The 21,858-nt window shown below is 41.6% G+C and overlaps 1 protein-coding gene across 21 annotated transcripts in view; it reads left to right on the plus strand.

Moving 5' to 3' along the window:
- The window catches only part of Col25a1 (collagen type XXV alpha 1 chain), a 407,882-nt gene that overhangs the window by 215,797 nt on the left and 170,227 nt on the right, over window positions 1-21,858 (plus strand). The gene's annotated exons all lie outside the window — the stretch shown is intronic.

Here is a 21,858-nt window from a genome sequence, read left to right on the forward strand (position 1 = left end):
AAATATAGGATGCTCTGTATGATACCATCACTTCTACCTAGAGACATGACAAGAGTCAAGTCAGTTTGCTCACACAACTGCTGGGGACACAGAGAAAGATGAGGAGGCTCAGAAGAACAGCTAAACAAATCAGGGAAGAGAAAAGGGAAGAAGCAAACAGTGATCCTTCAAGTTAAGACATGGGCAGAGGAACAGGGCAGTCATACTTTTGCCTTCTCCCAATTGTAGAGATCAAGCCCGGGTCCCTACCACATGCTTGGCCCGTGCTCTGGTGCAGAACTGCATACCCCCTAAGCTCCATTCAGAATTCGTAAAGCCTTTTAAAGAGGAACCTTGTTAGATATTCGGATGTCCTCACACCATTCTGACAGCAAGTCCACTAACAGATGAGTGCCCTTCCCAAAGTCACGTGGCTGAGTCTCTAGGACTGCTCTCCTAAGAAGACATGTAGATAACTCATGGGACAAATTAGGGAAGTGACTTTGTGATTTGGGAAGCAATGGCTATCAATATTAAGAAAGCTACTTTAGAATTAAGTGTGCTTGTGAAGCAGCTCAGACACGTTTTGGATGTGATATTTTAATTTAATTTTTTTACTTATTCACTTTATATCCCACTCACTGCTCCCTTCCCCATCACCCCTCCCACAATCCTTTCCCCTGCCCCCTCTTCTTCTCTTCTGAGTGGCTGGGCCCGCCCTGGGTATCCCTCCACCCTGGCACTTCAAGTCTCTATGAGGCTAGGTGCTTCCTCTCCCACTGAGGCCAGACGAGGCAGCCCAGCTAGAAGGACATATCCCACAGGCAGGCAACAGCTTTTGGGACAGCCCCTAATCCAGTTGTTTGGGACCCACATGCAGACTACACTGCTTACAACACTGAGGACATGGAACCTGGAGAGGCCACCTCCTGTAGCCAGGCAGGAACCCCAGTGGAGCAATAGAGACACCAACCTACCCACAAAACGTTCAACCCAAAATTTATCCTGTCTACAAGAAATGGATGCAATTTAAAAGGCCAAATGGGTGATTTGAGTGATTGCCATTCCCCATGAGTAGTTAAGCATTAATAATACTCGGAAGCACATACACACACACATAAGGGAATCTTGGTGCCTTCATTCTCCAAAGCAGCTACTAAAAAAATATTGTGCTTGCCCTGCACAAAGACTGACACAGGCCCTATTTCTAATTCCATGGACCCAATGAAGCACTACCACCACTACCACACACATTTGACCAAGTTAATTAGATGCAGTGTTAATCTGGATATTGTCCACAGGGCTCTAATCTGGAAATACTCTCCTTTCATTATTAAATTAACTTCAATTTCCTCTCTGGCAGAATCAAGAAAAAACTTAAGAGTATGAAATCTGGTGTTCCGGGTTTCTTAAATGTTCATTTCAAAATTATTAATGACATTTAACACACATTTATTTTCACAAATCTTCCTGATTGCGGTCAAAACAAACCTTGTTTTGTACTTGCTCATGCCTCAAAGCTACTTGCTATGTATGTACTTCAAACTTGCATTTCTGAGCAATTATGGTTAAAAATGCTTTCTTCATGATCAAAGATAGAAACAAAGGGATATAGGATTTAGAGGCAGGAGGGATGCTATGACATTGTTAGTAACAAGCTCAGCTGTTTATTTAAAAGACCATGTAGTGATTAATTTATCAATACTGTCCTTAGCATCCAGGCTGTGGCTTCCCCTCTGTGGTGTAATGGAGGTAAAATGGCAAACAAGACATGGCCTTATCTTCAGGGATCTTAGAATTCAATAGAGAACAAAACCCAAACAAAACAGTGGTGTGATAGGGAAAGAGGTGCGTTCATGACATATCCAGGTACATTGAAAGAATAGCAGGGGAGAAAATGGCCCAGTTTTGAGCACAGAAGGGAGCCAGTGCATCTCTGATCTGGTCAAGGTGAATGTCTTCAAAATGACTGCTTTTGAAGAATTTAACTTTGAGGTACAAGGAAGAATGGTTGACATCTTTGGAAAAAGAAAATCCCCATGTGTATTAACTCACTTATCCTGGAGCCCAAAGATAAGATGAGAAAGACTGAGGACACAGACCTGAGGATGGAGAGACTATAGAGGACCTGGCATGCCAAGCTAAGTCAGTTCCTAAATGAGTGCAGTCTCTGGAGGACTTAGGTGGAGGAGGCCTGCCTAGAGGAATGTTTTAGAATGGCGCCCCTGCAGAGGACTTAAGAGAAGAGAAATGGGAAGAAAGAAATGTTTAGGATAGTTATTTCTGTAAGAATTAAAACAGTGCAAGAGAAGGTCTGGGAGCTGTAGAAAATGTGGCAGGTTTAGGTGGTATACCCAGGGCAGACATGCTTAGCTGCAGGGCTGGAATGAGTAGTGAAAAGGAGGGAGAAGTGATGTAGACCCTCAGGTATGACTCTAGGGGAATACTGTGCAGGCTACTGGGGTAGAACAGAAGAAAAAGCCTGAGTCGGGGCATGCATTAGGCTTTGTTGCTCTGACCGGTATAACAGGCACTAATTAGGAATTCTTAATTTTTGGTGTTTTCAGAGGTTTACTTTCCTATAAGGAAAGGTATGGCAGATGTGATGGCCTATCTTCATTTCCAACTTGATTTAATTTAGAATCACCATAGAAAAGAGTTGTGTCTGTGATTTTGGATATTGGAGTGAGTGGGAAGAATACTGCCGTTGTAGGTGGCACCATTCCCTGGGCTCTGGCCCCAGCCTGAATAAAATGGAGGAAGTCAACTGAGCACCAGTGTCTTTTTCTCTCTGCTTCCTGGTTGTGGGTGTAATGCGATACCATGCCTTCTTCAGGGTAAACAGTAGCCTCAAACAGTGAACCAGATTAAACCTGTCTGTTGCTCTTTATACAGTATTGCTACAACAATAAGAATACTGTAGTTTAGGAAAGTAGCCCACAGCATGATAGTCAGGAGAGCCTGCGTGTGCTAGTACATTTTCTCATTTTTCTCCTTCTGTTTCACTTGGGCTCCCAGCCTATGGGATGGATGGCCCACATTCAGGGAAAAACTTCACCCTCTGGTTAATCCTCTCTGAAGAACCTGCACAGACACACCCAAAGCTGCCTGTCCTTTACTAATCTAGGTCAGTTTTCTCAACCCAATCAAGTTGACATCAAGATTATCCATCACAGAGGTGATGCAGGGCTCCACCTGAGATAAGGCACCTGGAAGATTTGTGGCTTTGTAGAGTGGAGATGAAGGGCCGTTCACAAAGATTGATGGTTTCGTAGAGTGGAGGTGAAGGGTGGAGCTTTACAGATCACTCACCAGAGAGAGCAGAGGCAGGCATGGCAGCAGTACCTCAGGAAGAGCAGCCTTCTAGAGAGACACATTTTCATTGAACTTGTTTTGAGATTGAGTGCTTGGTAAGATATCAGAGTACAGATACTTACCAAGTTTAAGAGGCTCTGAACTTGTTATTTTAACCAAAGATGATGCTTACTTGAGCACTTTTCTCTGTGTACTGGAGTTCTGGCATGATTGGAGTACATGTCACCCTGGAAAATAGATGATGAAATTAGAAACAGAAGATGGATGCGTGCTTACAGAAAGGGGCTTGGTGATTCTTTCAGGGTTCTCTAGAGGAAAAGATCCACCAGGACATCTAAATATTTAGGAGCTATTGTATGGAGGTAGCTTAGAGAATTGTAGGGGTTAGCAAGTCTAAGATCTGAGGGCATGCGAATGGGCTAGACTGCATGCTGTTTGGGGAAATGCCAACTTAGGTCTTCCTGCTTGCCCAGTTAGCACCTCACTATCAAATTCATCTCCCCAGACCCCTCAGATAGGGTTTCTGCATTTCTTAAGGTAGAGTTGCTTATGCAAAGAACCTTGTCTCTGCTATTAAGGCCTATAACTGATTGGAAGCCTGCTCTGCCTATTGAGAGTAATAGGCTTTACTTAAGAGTCACTCACAGAAAATAAAATCATTCTTAATGTCTTCATAGTAACATTTAGCCTTGTGTTTGACCAACTGCCTTAACTCCATAGTCCTGCCAACAAAAAATTAATCATCACTGACCAACACTGATGTCTCCAAACAGACACGTTTTAAAACTACTTCCAGGATCCCAACTAAACAAAGACTCATGTGTTACTTTCTTCTGTCGAGGTAAACCCTTCCCCCTCTTCCTTGGTGCCTTCCCTTAATTCAGCCTTAATATTCTATGTGAGTAGCCTTTATCTATGACTGGGAAGTGTCATCCACACTTGTGACTAGGCAAACATTTTTGGCCAATAAAGCGATAGATTCTGTTGCATGTTAGGTACTGGAAGCCTACACAAAGGACGTTCTCTGCCTCAGGATGAGCACAGAACTACTCTGTGGGCATAAAATTAAATATTCGGAAAAAGTTTGACAACGTATTCATGTTCACTTAGGCATTCAACAGTAGTATGTTCTTCCCTGTGGCCCATGACCTCCCCAATTATATGTTTTTGATGAGGTAGGTAGCATCACTTGTGTATTCTCTCCAACCCAATAGTACAACAGTTGGTTACCCCCAACATAGTTTCATGACTTCACTCATGATCGTCTCTTGCTTGGGAGATTAGTATCTTTGCAAGGCTAATCGTAAGTAGGGAACACTGCTGGTGAGTTTTCTCCCTCAGAAGCCTTCATAGCGTCCTTCAGCCCTGGAAACACTTGACATTGCTCTGTTTCAACCCATACCTTCCAAAGGAGAGCGGCAGCCATATAACACACAGCTCTCCCAAGTGACACATGACCAACAGTGACTAGAGTACTCATATTTTATCTCTTCACTGCAAACAAATCAGATGCACACTTCTTAGAGCAGCGACAATATGCCCTCTCCCACTGGTCACATGTCAAGATGCAACATTCCTCTGCGAGTGGCACTAGGAAACGGTGTTTAAGAAGTGGCATGAGGTGACTGCCAGTTGCTGGGCAGAGCCCACATTAGAGAGGAGGATGAAGGCCTCTCTGAAATGGCAGGGGCTGGCCAGGGAAGGAGGGCATCATCAGGAGGTACCAGGAGAGGGGGTACACTAAGCCAGAGAAGCCAGGGCTGCTTTTTCCCATCACTGCCTCATTTGTGTACTCCGTTCCCTTCTCCTGGCTCAGGTACGGATTCCAGCTCCCTACGCTCTGCGGGCAGAAGGGGGAAACCTACAGGCATACCCACAAAGTGGCTGAATCACCACTTCCTACTCTGAATACACAAATGAAATCCATATTGTATAACAAGCCCACAGAAAAAAAGAGGGAAAGGTTTGGCAGGCACGGTAGAAACCCAATCTGGAAACTACAAATTTAAAAACAATTATTTTAAATTTCATATCACAGACTTCCTTTGGAGGCTTCCGTTCACTGCATCTATATTAGGATATCCTCCTGGGAGTGGAAACAGAAGCATTTCAGAGCTCCACGCTGCCCAGAGCCCATGGATTTTATAGGCTACATGAAAGCATACTTGAGTCCTGTACTGCAGATACGGTCTTTTATTCTGATATATAATTTCATTCAACAGTAGTAGACATATATACGTGGTCTGTTGATTTGCAGTTTGGGAACAATTTCAACTTGCTTCCTTCCAGAGAGCATTATTAACAGCCAATGGCATACGGCTTCAGGCTCTTTCACAGGTGAGAGGGGAGGTTGAAAGAGAGGGCTACAGAGTGCTCTGTGGGGGCCCCCTAGATAATTTACTGCCTGTCTGTGGTAATGGCTGAATGTGTATATCTTTCACCGTATGTAGCCTTCCATTTAGACCATGCTACAAAATAAGAACTGGTTTGTGAAAAAGCCTCCCTTGGAGTGGAACTAATTAACTTCTGGTTCCTTTCAGGTACTTTGACCATAACCCAGTCTGCCCTAGGAATATCCCTGGGTAGGAAATGACCTAAACTTCCACTTCCAGTTGTGGAGCTTATCTATTCTCATGCCACCCCACCCATATCCAACCCTCTACTTTGCATATTAAAGTCAAGCTTCTAGCCATTGAGTCTTCATGCCTGGTAAGCTAGTCTGGCATTACCACTACATACAGACTTTGTACATTGTACGGCATGAGTTGAAAAAGAACTGTCCGAATTCATGCATTGTTCACTGGTTTGGAAGTTGTGTGAAAGGCGAAGATTCACTCACGTTGCTGACCAAGACCCCTGGGTTTTATTTAAAATGTTATTTTCCCGTAGGTATTAGCAGGCCCTTTTACAGGGGTTGGGGGAATGCCCCTTACCTTTAAATTTTAAATTTAGGGACATTAATAGAATTCAGAAGAGAGCTTGATCATTTGCCAGCTGATGGCAATTTCAGATCACTGGAAATTTTAAACAAAATGAAAAATTGCTTGAGCGCATATCAAATATCATAATTTATAGGAACCTTGTTATAGAAACTGCATAGTTCCTATAATAGGAAGTTTCCTATGTGCAGATATTTAATCAAAAACACAAGGCAAATGAACTAGGACCCGGATCAATGTAAGGGAAGGTAAAGCTTTTACTTTGTTATTTAAAAATATACTTAAAGAGCAGGAAATTCATTGCTTTTCATTTCCAGAACTTCTACTTCTTTCTAAAAGTCCAACAAAGCCTTTAAATACTAAAGCACATAATTTTCTAGCATTCAATTCTGTTAAAAACTAACAAGCTTTCATTCACATATTGCTGGAAATTCACTCATTCTATATTTCTTTATTCAATATATATCCTTTATCCCCATAATGGTGACCTAGATGTAGCCCACTATAGGACCTTCAGTAAATTATAATACATTTACTATAATGTCAGCAATCTAGGTTGCATGGACAACATAAGCACCGATTTGGGGGGAAGTGCTGGCAACAGTCAAGGGGTGGTTTACATTAGTGTTTGTGCTTGGAGGCTGAAAGTCAGCATTCTTTCAGGACTGAAGTGTTTCTCTGATACACCATGTCTTTATTGGCTGGCAGGGTAGAAAAGGTGTCAAGACTATGAACTCACTGTGATAAATCTCTCATAAGAAGATACCTATTAAGCATTTTTAACTTTCCTCATTCCACGAATGATATCTAAATAGCATCTTAAATTATGAATGTCCAAACTGCTTACTTTAAATTACAACTAAATCCAGCTAAAGATGTGGCCTCATCTATTATAGTTATCATTTGGAGCTCAATGATATAGTAATTTATGTTTGTATAAAAGTTTAGCTTCCTGCTTTAACATCCAAATATATGTATGCATGTGTGCTTTGTACATACAAGCGCAAAATGAGATGCTAAAAAACCTCACAATAGAATATTAAATTTAAACATTTGATACAAAACTTTTATGTTTAATACATTCTAAAATATTTAAATATAAAATATTTAAAATAAAATATCTAGATACAAAACTCAGATATTACTTCAATGTTTTCAAGTTAGGAGACTGGATGTGCATCTCACATGGGAACGTGTGGAGAGGCAGTGATATGGACTCAGGAGCACTTTGCTGAGGGGAAAGACAAGGGACATAAGAGCTTACAATGCACTGAAGCTGGATTCATTCCCTCCCAGCAAGCACCTGTCAAGTGTCAGTCTGTCCAAGTCTTTATGCCACACAGATTTGTCTCTTACTGAGGTGTAGCCAAGCAATTCTCCAGAAATTTCATTTTCAGTTTTCTACATTCCTCTCCTCTAGGCCATTCTGGGGGGCCACTCAGGATGCTGGCGAGTGTACATTCTGTTTCCTAAGCAGGTGCAGTTTCTTAGGAAATAATTTGTAGGTAAAGATTTTTTTGAGGTTTCAATTAGCTATAAGCTAGTACATTGCAATGGAGGAAAAAGCCTGACTTAGTTAAGGACCACATCAACACTGTGGAAGAACGTGGTGTTCTTTGAGTAGTATTATCCTTTAATTACGTGATTATCGCTTAATTACTTCAGTTTAAATCTCCCCATTTTATTAATTCTGCTTTACCTTAATCTAAATAACAGAATTAGGAGAAAGTTTGGGAATTTATTTGCAATTGAATTGAGTTTAAATTGTTGGATCACTTGGTATTTTGTTTCTTTGAGATTTGACTGTTCTTTTTTCTTTCAAATATACTTTAGGCAAGGTTAATGTTTGTATATGAGTGAAAATGTATTCCATGGTGACATAAGATTTGATGAGGAGTGTCTACTATTGGGATAGCGTTATAAAACATTTTTTCTTAAGATTATAGGAAAAGTGATTCTATAGGATTATTTAAAACCATGTTTAATATTTATCAGTATTTTTACTTGTCTATCCCATATGAAAAGGGGGGATTACTAAAAATAATTGAGGAACTTTTCATTTTTCTACACCGGGAAGTAGACAGGTTAAAATCCCATTCTCTAACATTATACACATGCATTTAAAAAAAAAAAAAAAAAAAAAAAGAGGTTCCAAATTGATTCTTTCTCTAATGTTTTTGAAAATCTGAATCATGGTTTGGGTTAAGTGTATGCCCTCTGTCTTCAGCCTGGGGCATCCTCTCACTGTTCCTTCCTGCAACATGAACCCAAAGGGGACCAGATTCCAGCCAGTGATAGATGGTTCTTGTGGGAGCACACAGAGGAGCGGAAGGAGCCTGGAACTGTACTATAGCTGCCCTCTGACATGGGTGACAAATCCTCCCTCCTCTTAATGGCACAGCCAGGTTCCTTGGATGCCTTTGTGCATAAAGGCTATGCTTCATACCTCTTGTGTCTTAGTTCATGCTCCTTGCAGTATTCACTCTTTGTGCGTGTGCACACATGTGTGTATGTGTACATGCATATTTGCGCAAGCGTGATGTGTGGATTAGGCTGACCCTCTCTTCTGAGTTCCTTTTCAATGAAAAACAAAATGGCTGAGATTTGCAAAGTGTCAAAAGCTCTGAAAAGGTGGCTTTAGTGGACTCGATTTCTAAAGCTTTTTGCTACGTCTTAAGAAAGACCTGGCGGGGTCTCCTGATTTACTTGGTACACACCAACTATTAATACAAATGTCTATTTCAGCCTGGTTCCTTTCTTTCACTTGTATAAGTTTAGGGCTGGCCGGTCAGCCATGCCCGGGCAGGACATGATGCCATTCATACATACAAGCCTGTGCTTAATTCTCTCCCCAGCAGCCCTGGAGCATGCTGTGGTATCAGCTCACCAAACACTTTCCTTTATCCCTTAGCGGTTACTTAGACTCGTTTCAGTAAGAACCTGTGGTGTCTCATCAATAGAGGCCATTATCCAATGGTGATGAAAATGCTAAGCTACTTTCCCTGCCTCCATGGAGCATATTTATATTACAGAAGAAAAGAAACATGTTCCGGCTGCTCTCCTGGTGATATCACTGTATCTGATTTAATCACAGCATCACTAATTGCGTATTGTGTCTTTTTCAAAAATAAATTAAGGTAGCTCATTTTTCAATTCCAACAAAAAAATTTTTATTGAGAAGAGAGAATTTTAATTACTTTTCACTACGTGACCCTCTTTTAACAAGGTTTGCCAGTTGCTTCAGATACATAAAAATCTGAAACAGTGTAGCACCCCACATTGTCTCTGATAATAAGCTCCCAGCTGAAGTGACCAAGCTTTATTTCTCCTGGTTTATCTATCATAATTCTTGCCTGGAATTTAATAGGTGCCTAATAAAAATTATATAAGGATGAACTTTTAAAATACAGACATTTATGGCAAGCTTTCTAACGTCCAGAAACTGTGTGGTATAACATCAAAAGTATCAGCTTTGGAGAGTAGCAGACCTTTGGGTAAAACCCTGGGTTGCATCCGTGGTACTCAGTGGTAGAGGTCATGGCTGGTACATGCCATTTGCAGGTAGTTCTACCAAATCAATTGTTTACTGTCTATCAAGCAATGGTCTACTCTCTGTATAGCCTTGGGGCAGTGTCCTGTAAACCTTTCTGAGCATTCTGGGTCATAGAAGCCTTGTCATCTCAAGGAGGGATGCTTGAGTTTCCCAGAAATAGCTATACAACAGGTGCTCATGTCCACAGAAGTGACAACAAAGTCCTGGAAAAGAGCTTGCAGTTCATAGAGTGTGCAATTTCTGAGGAGCCATGGGTAGCCGAAGCTTGTGGTTTAGGGCCGAATGCAGTGTTATCAAAGAGTGAAGTGGCAATCTGGGTGAGGGAAAGGTCTGTGCTGCTGGACATTAGGGGATGCTTTATGAGAATAGTGTAAGTTCTTCATCCTTGATGGATGCTGTCACTAGAGGGTGCCAAGGGTGGCCAGCTCAGAACCTGCAGAGAGGAGAGGGTCATGATAGAGCTAAGAACCTAGAAACAAGGACTTTGCCTGTTAGTCCTGTCCATGACTTGATTTGGTCAAAATGTGGTGTCTGTATCCTTGATGTTGTAAAGGGAGACTGAGATGTAGGCCAGTACAGCATGCTGGATGCGCCAGCATGTGCTCAGGTGTGAGCAGTCCTCACTGATATTCATTCCGTGGGTGCTGCCTTTAGAGAGCTCCTGCGTGAAGAGTGGGAGGGAGGCTATCTCCTGGTTGCAAGTCTATTTGACCATGCTATAGGGAATACAGAAATGTGTATTTATGCAACTTCCCTCCTAACTCATCATGAACAAGATGCAAGAGGCAATATGTAAGATAATCTAGAAATTCTGCATGAGTCAAGCGGACAGGTTTGCTGGTTTATGCTCACTAGGACTTTGTAAAACATTTGTCAGGTTATTTAAGTTAAACAGGGCTTTTGGAAGTTTTGTTTGTGTGTTTTGGTTTTTGTTTTCTGGTTTTTGTTTTGTAGTGTGTAGGGTGGAGCTTAGAGCCTTGCCCGCTCTAGTTCTATACACACCACTGAGCCACCTCCTCAGCCCTTACCTTGTAAGACTGTCCTCACACCAGAAAAGGACATGCCCATTCTTTTGCGTCAACCTTCAGCTCATTCCTGGCTCCTTTTGTTCTTATCTTGGCTACTCACAAATCTTATATCAGAATGTGACTACTACTTTTTTTACACTCTCCTCTCCCCTCCCCTCACACATACATACATACATTCTCTCTCCTCTCTCTCTCTCTCTCTCTCTCTCTCTCTCTCTCTCCATATATATATATATATATATATATATATATATATATATATATATATATATATATATATATATATATATATATATATACACACCCTTGTCTTGGCAGATCTTTCCTTACAATACCCACCACTTTCCAAACTGAAGCCAGAACCTCTGTCTTGTGGTGTTCTGTGTCATGATTAACAACCATGTTCTTACCATGACTCATGCAGCCCTGTTTCCTAGCCCCTTTGCTTCCATACCTACCCTTTCCTGCCACTTACTACAGTCCAGACAACCGACAAGTTGCTTCCTCAACCCTCTAAGCAGATCATTCCCCTGCTGCAGTCCAGACAACCAACAAGTTGCTTCCTCAACCCTCTAAGCAGATCATTCCCCTGCTGTTCCCTCTGCCTTTTCTCTGATGGAGCCCTCCCACGAACACCTTATTAATTAGCGCTCTCCCACTAACTTGTTCCTAGGCCTGTTCTTCCTCCTATAATATTTTTTGCTTTGTTTTTATCAACCATCTGCCATATTATTTATAAACATTCTCGTAAAGCCTGCCTCCCTCCTCAGAGTGCTAGCAGGGACTCAATTGTATTTACTGTGTCTGCTATCGCTACAGTGTGCAGAATGCCTGGCACACTGTAAGTGACTAACAGTTACGAAGGGAATGGACAGATAAATGACCAGCCTCATTCTTCCCATTCCTAACAGACAACCCCCCGCCCCCCAGTCCTCTGAGGTTTGGGGCATGAGCGATTTCTGCTCTCTCTATCTGAGTTTGTGTTTCTGTTCAGTGGCCCTGCCCATTTAGAGAAGGCCGTGTCTCCTTTTGTGGTCTTTATTCTATAGTGTTTTTTTTCCTCTTGTATGTTCTCATACTTATTAACTTTGGTCCCTAAGCCATTTCTTACCCCCACCCCCAATTTAAATAGTTTGTTGTCTATTTGTAAACATTTTCAAGAACGATGACAGGGGTGCCGGGCATGCTTTAGAGGACTACTGAGCTCACTCTCTGAGACAAAGAGAGGAACTTTAGGGGAAGACAGCGAGCTAGCTGCAGAGAAAGGGGAAGTAGCAGCCCTTTCCTCACAGGATGGTGGGGAGAGGCTCTGCTGAAGGGAAACTGGCTGGGTATTTCGTAGAGGACCTGGATTCCTCCCTTTTCTCTTATTGGTCCAGTTTATATACCCACCTCCATGGCTTCCTGCCATTTCTCCTCCCAGTGTCCTCCTGGAACAAGAAGCCACCTCAGGTAGCCTACTTTTGCTCTCCTTGTCTACCCACATCCCTCCAGTTCTCCTTCAGCACCTTGCACTGCATCACAGAGACAAAGAAATCAGTTTTGATTCTCTACCTTTCTCCTCCCCTCAGATGCCGTTACTAAACCTGTCTACTCCAGTTGGCACATAGTTGGTGCACATGTTTTCCGCTCGGCCTTCTGCACACGTGCTGATTCATCCCAGCATACTTTTCTCAGGCTCAGAATCTTTAAAACACTTTGTTCCCGGTAACTGGTTACAGTCAGCCACAGGTGACATTCCAGGTGACACTCACTTGAGATCTCCAGAACTTAGCTCTGCCTTCTTTTTCTCACGTAACTGCTCAGTCACTGACGCTTAAAATGATTGTCAGCCTGACAGGACGTAGAATCACCAAAGAGACAAACTGATAGGCATGCTTGTGGAAGAGTTAAGGGAGATTCTAGAATAAGTTAATTGCGGTGGGAAAGCACACCCAAAATATGGGTAACACTGCTCTGTAGGCTGGGGTCCAAGGTCAAATAAATGGGAAAGCGAGCTGGGCACGAGCATTCACCACCCCCTGCTTCCTGGCTGTGGATGAAGTGCGACCGGCTTTCTCTTGCTCCTGGCTTCGTACCTTACCTGCCGTGGGGGTTTGTGAGACGAGCTTTTCACTAAGGATTTTTTTAGGTATTTGTCATATCTATGAAAAAGATGTAAGCAAGAGCACCGTGAAACCATTCATGGATAGAAAGAAAGGTTTATTGGGGATCAAACTGCCCAGGCTCTCTCTTGGTGGGTGGGGCTTATGGGGGAAGTAGGGAGAAGAGCAAGATGGCCGACAATCAAGCAGATTTTCTTTGACAGTCAACAGGGTGGCCATCTTTGAGCCGATGCAGGCTGTTCTTGATTGGACACTAGATGCCCTTGCCCAAGGTGGATTGACCTTGGGGGGGGGGGTGGATTAAGGTATGCTCCTGGAAGATTAAGGGAAGTTTCTGATATACCCATAAACCTGCCTTTAGGCAGATTTATTTCTCTACTGAAGGATTCTTAACCCGAGGTGAAGGGATTTCCTAGGGAATCCACGGGGGACCTCAGAATACATTGTGTATACAACACTGAAAAGATTTAAAAAGAAAAAAATACCGATTGGAGCCACAGTCGTTTATATCTACTTTGAAAGGTTGCCGACTGCTCAGGGCTCCTGTCTCTGCCCAAGCCCCTGGCTTCAGCTGTTCTGCAAGATACAGATTAGAATGGAGGAGTTCCAGTCACCCGTGTCCACGCCCAGTTTTCCTTAGGAGCTGTGTCACTGCTCGACATTGTCTAACCTCTTTGTAACTCATTCTCTAGATGACTCTAATACGAAGGGTTAACATAACAAAGGGATGCTGTTTACAAAGCTCTCAATAACTTTTAGGAATGTGGAAATGGTAGAGATTGATGCAGCCCCAAACGTGAAGGACACCAAGTGTACATTTAGACTTGATGATCCTCTTCTCGGTTTTGAAGTAGATTGCCACTTTTAGGGCCCTGCCTTACTGGAATGGTCACTGAGCCACTCACATGCTCTGAATTAACCAGCTGTCTGGGTGCTAGGAACCTGCTAGCACACAGCTCCTGGTGCAGAGGTTTCAGGACAGTGGAGAGTATTGCCGAGTCCATTCGTTAGCAGCGCATTCAGGAACTGGAATTGAGAATGCAGATACATTGAATCAGTGTGAGATGTTTATAAATGGACTTTAAGCATTTAGCTGGGACTATCAAAAGGGCACAATGTTAAAGACTTGCTAAACTTAGCAGACAGAGGGTTATTTGGCCTGTGCAATGTAATGGGAATTGGTAAGGCAGTAAAAACTGTTTTTGAGTTCTTGAAAAAAGGAATGCCTTTTTAAACCTATAGAAGCTAGGTAAGTTCTACCTCATGTGTGTTCCTTATGTTCTGTACCAAGCCACTAATTGTTATGCTGGTCGTCTATTTACGTGGGAGGTGGCAGTCCTGATTCTGTACCAGCAGGACAAAGGCTCAGATGAGGATAAAGCAGCAGAGCTAGGTCACATCCCAGTGCTTTGAGAACAGTGGAGGTTCCCAAGGCTCTGCCTGGACTGACCCTGGTGCAGTCACTGCACCTCCCCTGCCCCTCCCCCCTACCATCCACTCCTAAAAGCGATGGCGGCCCAGGCACAAAGGTGAACTTACAATCCTTATTCTCTGAGTTTCGCAGACTGTATTTTAATAATTGTTTGGTCTTTTTTTTTTTGAGTGATTGAAACACCCTCAATTGGGAGAAAGGTAGGAATTCAAAATTACTGACTTGGACCTAATAGACATGGGGAGCAGGAGATAGCAACTTGATTAAGGTCCTATTTAAAATTTCCCACAGTGAATTGATATCAAGTGGTAATATATTTTTTTATAATCCAGAAAAAGACTTTTGAGAAGTACAGAAAACTAGAAGAAATTACACATATCTATCCTCAAGGCAAGCAAGGATTTCTCCCCATCTCTGCTCTCTTCTTTTCCTTTCTTCCTTTCTCAGCTTTTACCCTTTTTCTGTTCCTTTCTTCTTTTCCTCCTTTTAAAAAGATAAATAGGGTTACTGTAATATCTGAGTAAATTCATATTTTACACAAATTATCCTAGAAAAGACATAATCTGTACTTGGTATGTTATAATTCAAAATTATAGTAACACTGCATTTTTACATTGTATCATAAGGAACAATTGGGAAAATAGTCAAATATGTATACTGGAATATGGAGACATTTCTAATACCTAAAATCTGAATAAACTTCAATGGACAATTAGGCCAATACATTTTAATGTTATAAATGAATGCATAAAGATCATCTAATGCTTCCTAAATGGAAATTTTGATGACAAAAGTGTGTGTGGTACCTTTGTCTATATCTTATATTCCACACATATAAACTTATGTTTTTAATTATTATGGCAATGACTTGTCAAAATGTTTAGGTATGACTACATTTTAAATACAGTTGCTATTTGTTTATAAAAGGCAAACATTATGTGAGAATTGCTTTTTTAAATATTTGAATTAGTTTTATGATCTTTATAACAGGCCTGATAGAATAATCTACTCTTTCTTTCTCTCTTTCTTTCTTTCTCTCTTTCTTTCTTCCTCCCTTCCTTTCTCTCTCTCTCTCTCTCTCTCTCTCTCTCTCTCTCTCTCTCTCTCTCTCTCTCTCTCTCTCTCTCTCTTCTTTCTGGAAGTGATTTATTTTATCTTATACTTCCAAGTAGTGGTCCGTCATCAAAGGAAGTGGAGGCAGAAACTGAAGCGGAGACCGTGGAGAAGCATTTCCTAAGGCTTGCTCAGCCTACATTCTTAGACAACGCAGGACCATTTGCCCAGGGTTGGCACCTCCTACAGTGGGCTGAGTCTCCCTTGTCAATCATTAATGGAAAAAATGCCCCACAGACATGCTCAGAGTTATCCTCTCCTGCATCCTCTCTCTCCCGAGAGTTATCCTCTCCTGCATCCTTTCTCTCCTGAACTTTTAAAGAGAATACTGCAGGTTTGAGAGTAACTATTTTCCTCTAGTCTGGCTTTTCCTTCCTAGTGTAGAAACCACCGAAGAAAACTGAGTTTAAAACTGAATTGTTAGGTAATATTATGTAATTGTAGCAAAGGTAATATCTACCCAAGAGTGACCCTGTATGGTAGCACACAGATGCTCTAAATGATGAATAATGTTTATTTCAGTTGAGTGCCTAAGAGCTTTTATTATGCACAAGCAGTTGAGATACTGAAGGATTATGCAGCCTTTGCAAGCCTTTCTTTTAATACATATATTCCATGATGGTATTTTTTTCTGTTGCTTCTCTCTAATATATCATTTGCACATTAGTAGTTTCAAATGTTATATAACATTTATTATGAATTTGAATTGGGCCAGTTGTTCATATTGACCATATAGCCAACTGAAGTCACCATGCTGTATTTTAGAACACAGTTTACAAAATAATTTGAAAGACCATTCTCTTGTTAAGTGGATGTGATCTTAGTAGGGAGATTGTTTTGTTCAGGTCAGAGCTCCTGTTCCTTTTGGGTGGCACACATGTGCCCACAGGTACTCTTGTTTACCTTGGAACCTCTGAAATTTGTGTCTACCTGTGTACCATCTTTATTACCTAGGTAAGATCCCACTGAGGGGCAGATGTGTTTATTCTGCAATGAAGAGAAACCCTAAGGGCCCTTTCTGGAATGTGAGACTTAAAGTTAGACTTGAAAATACAACACTTAAAATATAACAGTAGTCCTTTAAAAGCTTGTTTTGAAGTGTCACTGTCACCTCCTTCGGTCCAGTCTGAATGTTTCCAGCTCATACATATCAGCAGCCATTTTGAAAGCACCCTCAGGTGAGGTCTTGATACTGTGGAGACTGAAATGTGATCAGATTCCAAGCATGAACCTGGATGAGACTTCTGCTTGTCCCACGCCTGGCACACACTGTAGACTGGCAACTCTGGAAAGTGACAGGCTCCATGACAGGATTCCACTGGCCCTTCAGATCAGCCCTGGCACCGTCGAGAGATCAGCTGTTCTGCAGTTTTATTTGAACTTCCACTCTAGATACTACTATATATTCACCAGAAAAAGAAACAAAGCCTACGTCCGTGTGTGTGTGTGTGTGTGTGTGTGTGTGTGTGTGTGTGTGTGTGCGCGCGCGCGTCAGAGGCTTAGGGGCAAGCAGTACTGATATCCCCTTTAACTCTTGTAGACTTGCTTTTATTTCGCATTGACCAAAGGTAGATGTCAGTTTGGTACCCTAATCAATATCTAAAATAATACCATGTTTTAAAACAACTTTTGTATCCCTATCTGTTCACGTGTTAAATGAAACAAACAAACAAACAGCTTTTGTCTCATCTGAAAGGAATGACAGAGTTCCTATCCAATAAAAAAAAAAGTGTCATGTAGTGAAACTAATTTACTTCAGCCAGAAATCCAAATGACTGTCGATTTGAAGAGTGTTAGCACTCTCTGCCAACCATAAATGTGATGATGGCCAAACAAAGAATGGCCAATATTGCTTTTTAATTGCCTTGAGTAACAGTGCAGACTCCTGTGATGGGCCAGCTCATTTATCAAGTTCATCTCGGCTTACTTTTCTCCCAGAATGCTAAGCTTCCTTGGAACACCTTCCACCAAGCTTCAGCTACTGGCTGATTGCTTCCCACCACACTGTTCTGATTAGCCTTTTAGAGTCTGCTCCCCCTGCAGGCTCCCTTCTCCCCTCCTGCTGGGGCCAGAGGCCTGAGCATTGCCCTTCCTGCTGCCAGACAGTAAATCAGCCAGCTCAGGGCCTGGGCATTCTCTACTTCTGCACTCAGGGCCCTGACTTCAAGAGTTCTGTGATTTAACTGTTTCGCTTGGCATGACTCTTGGTTTTTCTTGATCCAAACTTTGATTTGTAGAAACATTTTGATGATTTGCATGGGCAGAAAGGGTCTTTTCAGTAATTTCATTTTAGAAAAATCAACATGTTGGGTTTTGTGAATGTTAGCCATAATTTAGAAGTACGCATTTGGAGTGTAGTTTAGAAAACCGAATTAAAACTTTGGCTTTTATGGTTAGTCATTAGGAATCTTCAATACAATGGACTAGAAAACTATCTACCACTGAGGAAAAAAAACACTCCCATCTCTCAGTGAACCCAGAAGAAGCAATGAAGAGATTCTGAACAGTCTCTTTGGTAGTTAGTCTCTGACAAAGCACTTATCACTCAGGTGTTTGCAGAGGGTGTATACTGTAGCTCCCCTGGAACAGTCGGGTATGTTGAGTCTCCTCACACAAAGAAAATCCACCAGAGTCAAGGCTAGAGACTTGCAAACATCTGTGAGCCTAGATTTCCAGAGTGAGGAGCAGGAGAGATGGTTCATCAGATGAGAGCGATTGCTGTTATCCCAGAGAATCCAGGTTAGGTTCTCAACACAGAGTAGATCACAAGCATCTGTGGCCAGTTCCAGGGGGTCTGACTCTTCAGGTCTCCTTAGGCACAGTGCACCCACATAATCTCCATACATGCATTTAGGCAAACAGTCATTCACATAAAATAAAAGTTAAAAGTCTTAAAATGCATTCTAAAGGAAAAGTCAGAAGGCTTGGGGGAAATGCTTGGGCTTCCCAGTGAGGTTGGAGGTAAATTCTGACTTTTCATCCTATAGACTTTGTGATACCTAGCTATCTTCTCTGAGATTTTTGTTTCTCTCTTTGCCAATTCAAGGATGTTTAAAGCTATGAGTAGCATGCCATATACCCACAAGGCTCCTAGTACTCAGGAAGAATCAATATAAGACATGCTGTTCTCTTTATTCTTCCTAGAAGAGTTTGAGAATAGAATAATATCTACTGGAAACAAATTTGATTGTTCTGTCCCATAGAGCTAAGGAAAGCTTACCCCACCATATTTCAAGCCAAGCTCTTGAAAGATTACCTGGTTTATCCCCAGTACGTTTTTGAAAGAGTTTTGTAGAACCTGCAAGAATGGAGACGGGGAGACCACACAAAATCTGGAGTGAGGTAGCCTCTGACATATGACATGGCTGATAGAATGAGACTGCATATTGCTTGTTTGTTTTACTACTTTAAAATTATTAATTGGCACACAAAATAATGTGTTTCTTATGTATGTGACACTGTACCCTGACTGTGATCTCTCTGACCAATCAACCCCACTTTTTATGTCCTTCAGCATTTGTCTTATGAAACAAGCATAAAACAACAGGGGCCCCACCATTTGGTGTATATACATTAACAGTTGTCATATCTTAATGAATTGGTCTTTTATTAAAATGAAGCTGCCTCTTTATCACTTATGACTAATATTTACTTGAAGCCTACTTTATCAGATATCTGCATATGTCATTTTGTCTTTTGTTTGTGTGGCACATTGACTATCATCCTTTAGGTCTTTGTATTTATGTGTCTTTGCCACATAGGTCTTTTTGTTGGGGACAACAGAGGGTTGGTTGTTGTTTTATAATCCAAGCAACTAATCTCTGCCCTTCAACTGGAGAATTAAGAGAGCGTTTGTATTTAGAGTCATTACAGAGACAAGTTTGATGACTCCTGTGATTTGGTTGGTTATCTCCCTAGTTGATTTGATTGATGTTTTATTCTTTTCTTTCATCCTTATTACAATTAGAACTTGATACTTTATTGTGTTGGACTTGATTTTTTTCCTAACTTTCCTTTAGTCATCTGTACTTCGCATAAAACATAAAGCTTACTCTTTCCCATTCAATTAGGTTTGATCTCTTGATCATATCCCAGAGTTGGGGGGTGTGTGGTCATAAATGTGAACTATGAATGTGTATCCACTCTACTTTATACCAGAAATCCCTGATACACTTTGTTCTGCTTGCTTTAGTCTATTGGTGATGTTTTGGCTTCGCTTTATTTAATTCATTGAGTTCATTCACTACTTTATCTCTCTCTTTCTCTCTCTCTGTCTGCTTTAGTAGTTGCTGTTTGTTTTTTCAGCATCTCAATTTCTTTGCTGATAGAAATATACTTTAAATTTATTTAAATTTACTTAGGAAAGTATAAATGACTGAAAGAAAAGAGAAAGGACTGGTAAAGGAAGGTCCCTGAATCTTTAGAAAAGAAGGTGTAATCTAGATGTGCCATTTAGAGTTGAGCATTCTTCAGTTGCTTATTCTCTTCACCTTGGTCAGTTGTGAGTCTCTGTATTACCATCTACTTCAAATAGAAGCTTCTTTGATGAGGCTTGAGAGAAGCATTAATTTATAGGTATAATAATAAGTCACTGGGAGTCAGTTTGATACTATGTCCATTTGCCACAATATTAGTCATTGGTTGTTCCCCATTGCCTATGACCTGTCTAGCCACAGGTTCTTGATCCAGCACTGGGGCCACATATGGGTTTCATCATGTGGATTGAAATATAAATTCATTAAGAGAGTGGTGGTTATTTCTATGATATAGCAGTGTTGCACTGTAGGCATGTCTTGCCACCCCAGTAGTTATTATACCACCCAGAGTTCACATCTGGGTAATATTGATATGTGTTTATATTTGTGCATGGGTTTGTACACATGAATGTATTGTCTGTCCATGGAGGCTGGACATGGAGGGTGTCAGATCCTTTGTAGCTGGAGTTACAGGTTATTGTAAGCTGCCTGAAGTGGCTGCTGGAAACAGAACTTGAGTCTTCTTCAAGAGTAATTCATGCTCTTAACATCTGAGCCATCCCTCCATCCCCATACTTGATATTTTTTGGATACTTGTATGTCTAGTATTTATTATGAGACTTAGTCTTATGAATCCAAGTTAATTTTAATTAAACAATCTATTTACTATTGCAATTTAAATATATTGTTTTTATTAAAATAAGAGGAATACTATTAAAAAATAAACTAAAATTCCCCTATTGAGTTTATAAACTCAATAAAATGAAAGAAAATCCTTTCTTCAAAAACAAAAGAGCAAAAGAAAAAGTTCACAATAAAGAAAAACTGTGTGAGCAGATCTACTTTAACAGAAGTATTTAAACCTACATTTTGCTTCTAAAAATAGAATTAAAATCTGTATAAAATCAATCTATCCAAGACCAAGCAGCCTGTGCCTGCAGTCCTGCCAAGTAGAAGGATGGTTGGTGAAAGGTGGAGACTTATTTTTGGTCCTGCTCAAACTGGAGCTGCGCCTGAAGTGGTCCCAACCTCTCCACACCGCAGCTTCCTGTCTCTGCACACCAGGGCTACTTCGGAGCATCCTTAGCTTTGCAGCTGTCACTCCCAGGGGACCGCACAGTGTGTCCCTGTGTGGCTGAGGTCTAGGTCAAGGGTGTGTTCCTGAGTGTGCTGTATGAGCAGAAGCAGGTAGAGCACTGACCGAGCTGTTGCTTGTTGCTTGTGCTACATCTTTCCGATTCTGCTCAGTCCTAAAAGCCCTGCAGGCAGGAGAAGGTTGCAAGGGATGTCTCTGGAATCTTGGCCTATCATAGATATTTAAGTCATTGACAAAGAAGGCAAAGTCATCCCAAAAAGCTAGGCCACCAACCCCGGAATCCTTCACCAATGAGCCTCCCACTCCCTGAGCCTCTCAGTATGTTTGTGTCTAGCCCTCTCCTAATCTGTTATGGGCATTCACCACCCACTTCTACCTAGAGGCTATGGCAATTTAATTCCTGAGTCCTTGGCTTTTCAGTTTCCCACAGGGCTGTCTTTAACAGAAGACGTCTTCTCAAAATGTCACTAGGCCACAAATTTTTCAAACACAGGCCAACGCACACCTGAAACTACAGTCTCACAAGATGCCCCCTCTAGGTCCCCCTCGACCCCCACCCCTGCCCCAGCTACATCCAACACTTATGAGAAGTGTGTGTTAGACTGCCATTGTCATACCAGAGCCAGCCTGAGTGTCTTTTCAGGGATGCTTGAGAGCTGTTGGTATGTCCTATGTTCTTATCTCAGATGGCCCTTGTGTTTCTTTTCTCAGCCAGCTGCTCTGTCCCACTCCGTGATTTCTGTCGGTCTTTCTCTCTGTGTGGTAGAATTCATTCCCTTTCTTTTTTACTGCTTTACAGAGAGATAGCTTCTACTCTGCCATC

This window comes from Mastomys coucha, unplaced genomic scaffold, assembly GCF_008632895.1.
Source record: "Mastomys coucha isolate ucsf_1 unplaced genomic scaffold, UCSF_Mcou_1 pScaffold16, whole genome shotgun sequence".
NCBI lineage: Eukaryota > Metazoa > Chordata > Mammalia > Rodentia > Muridae > Mastomys > Mastomys coucha.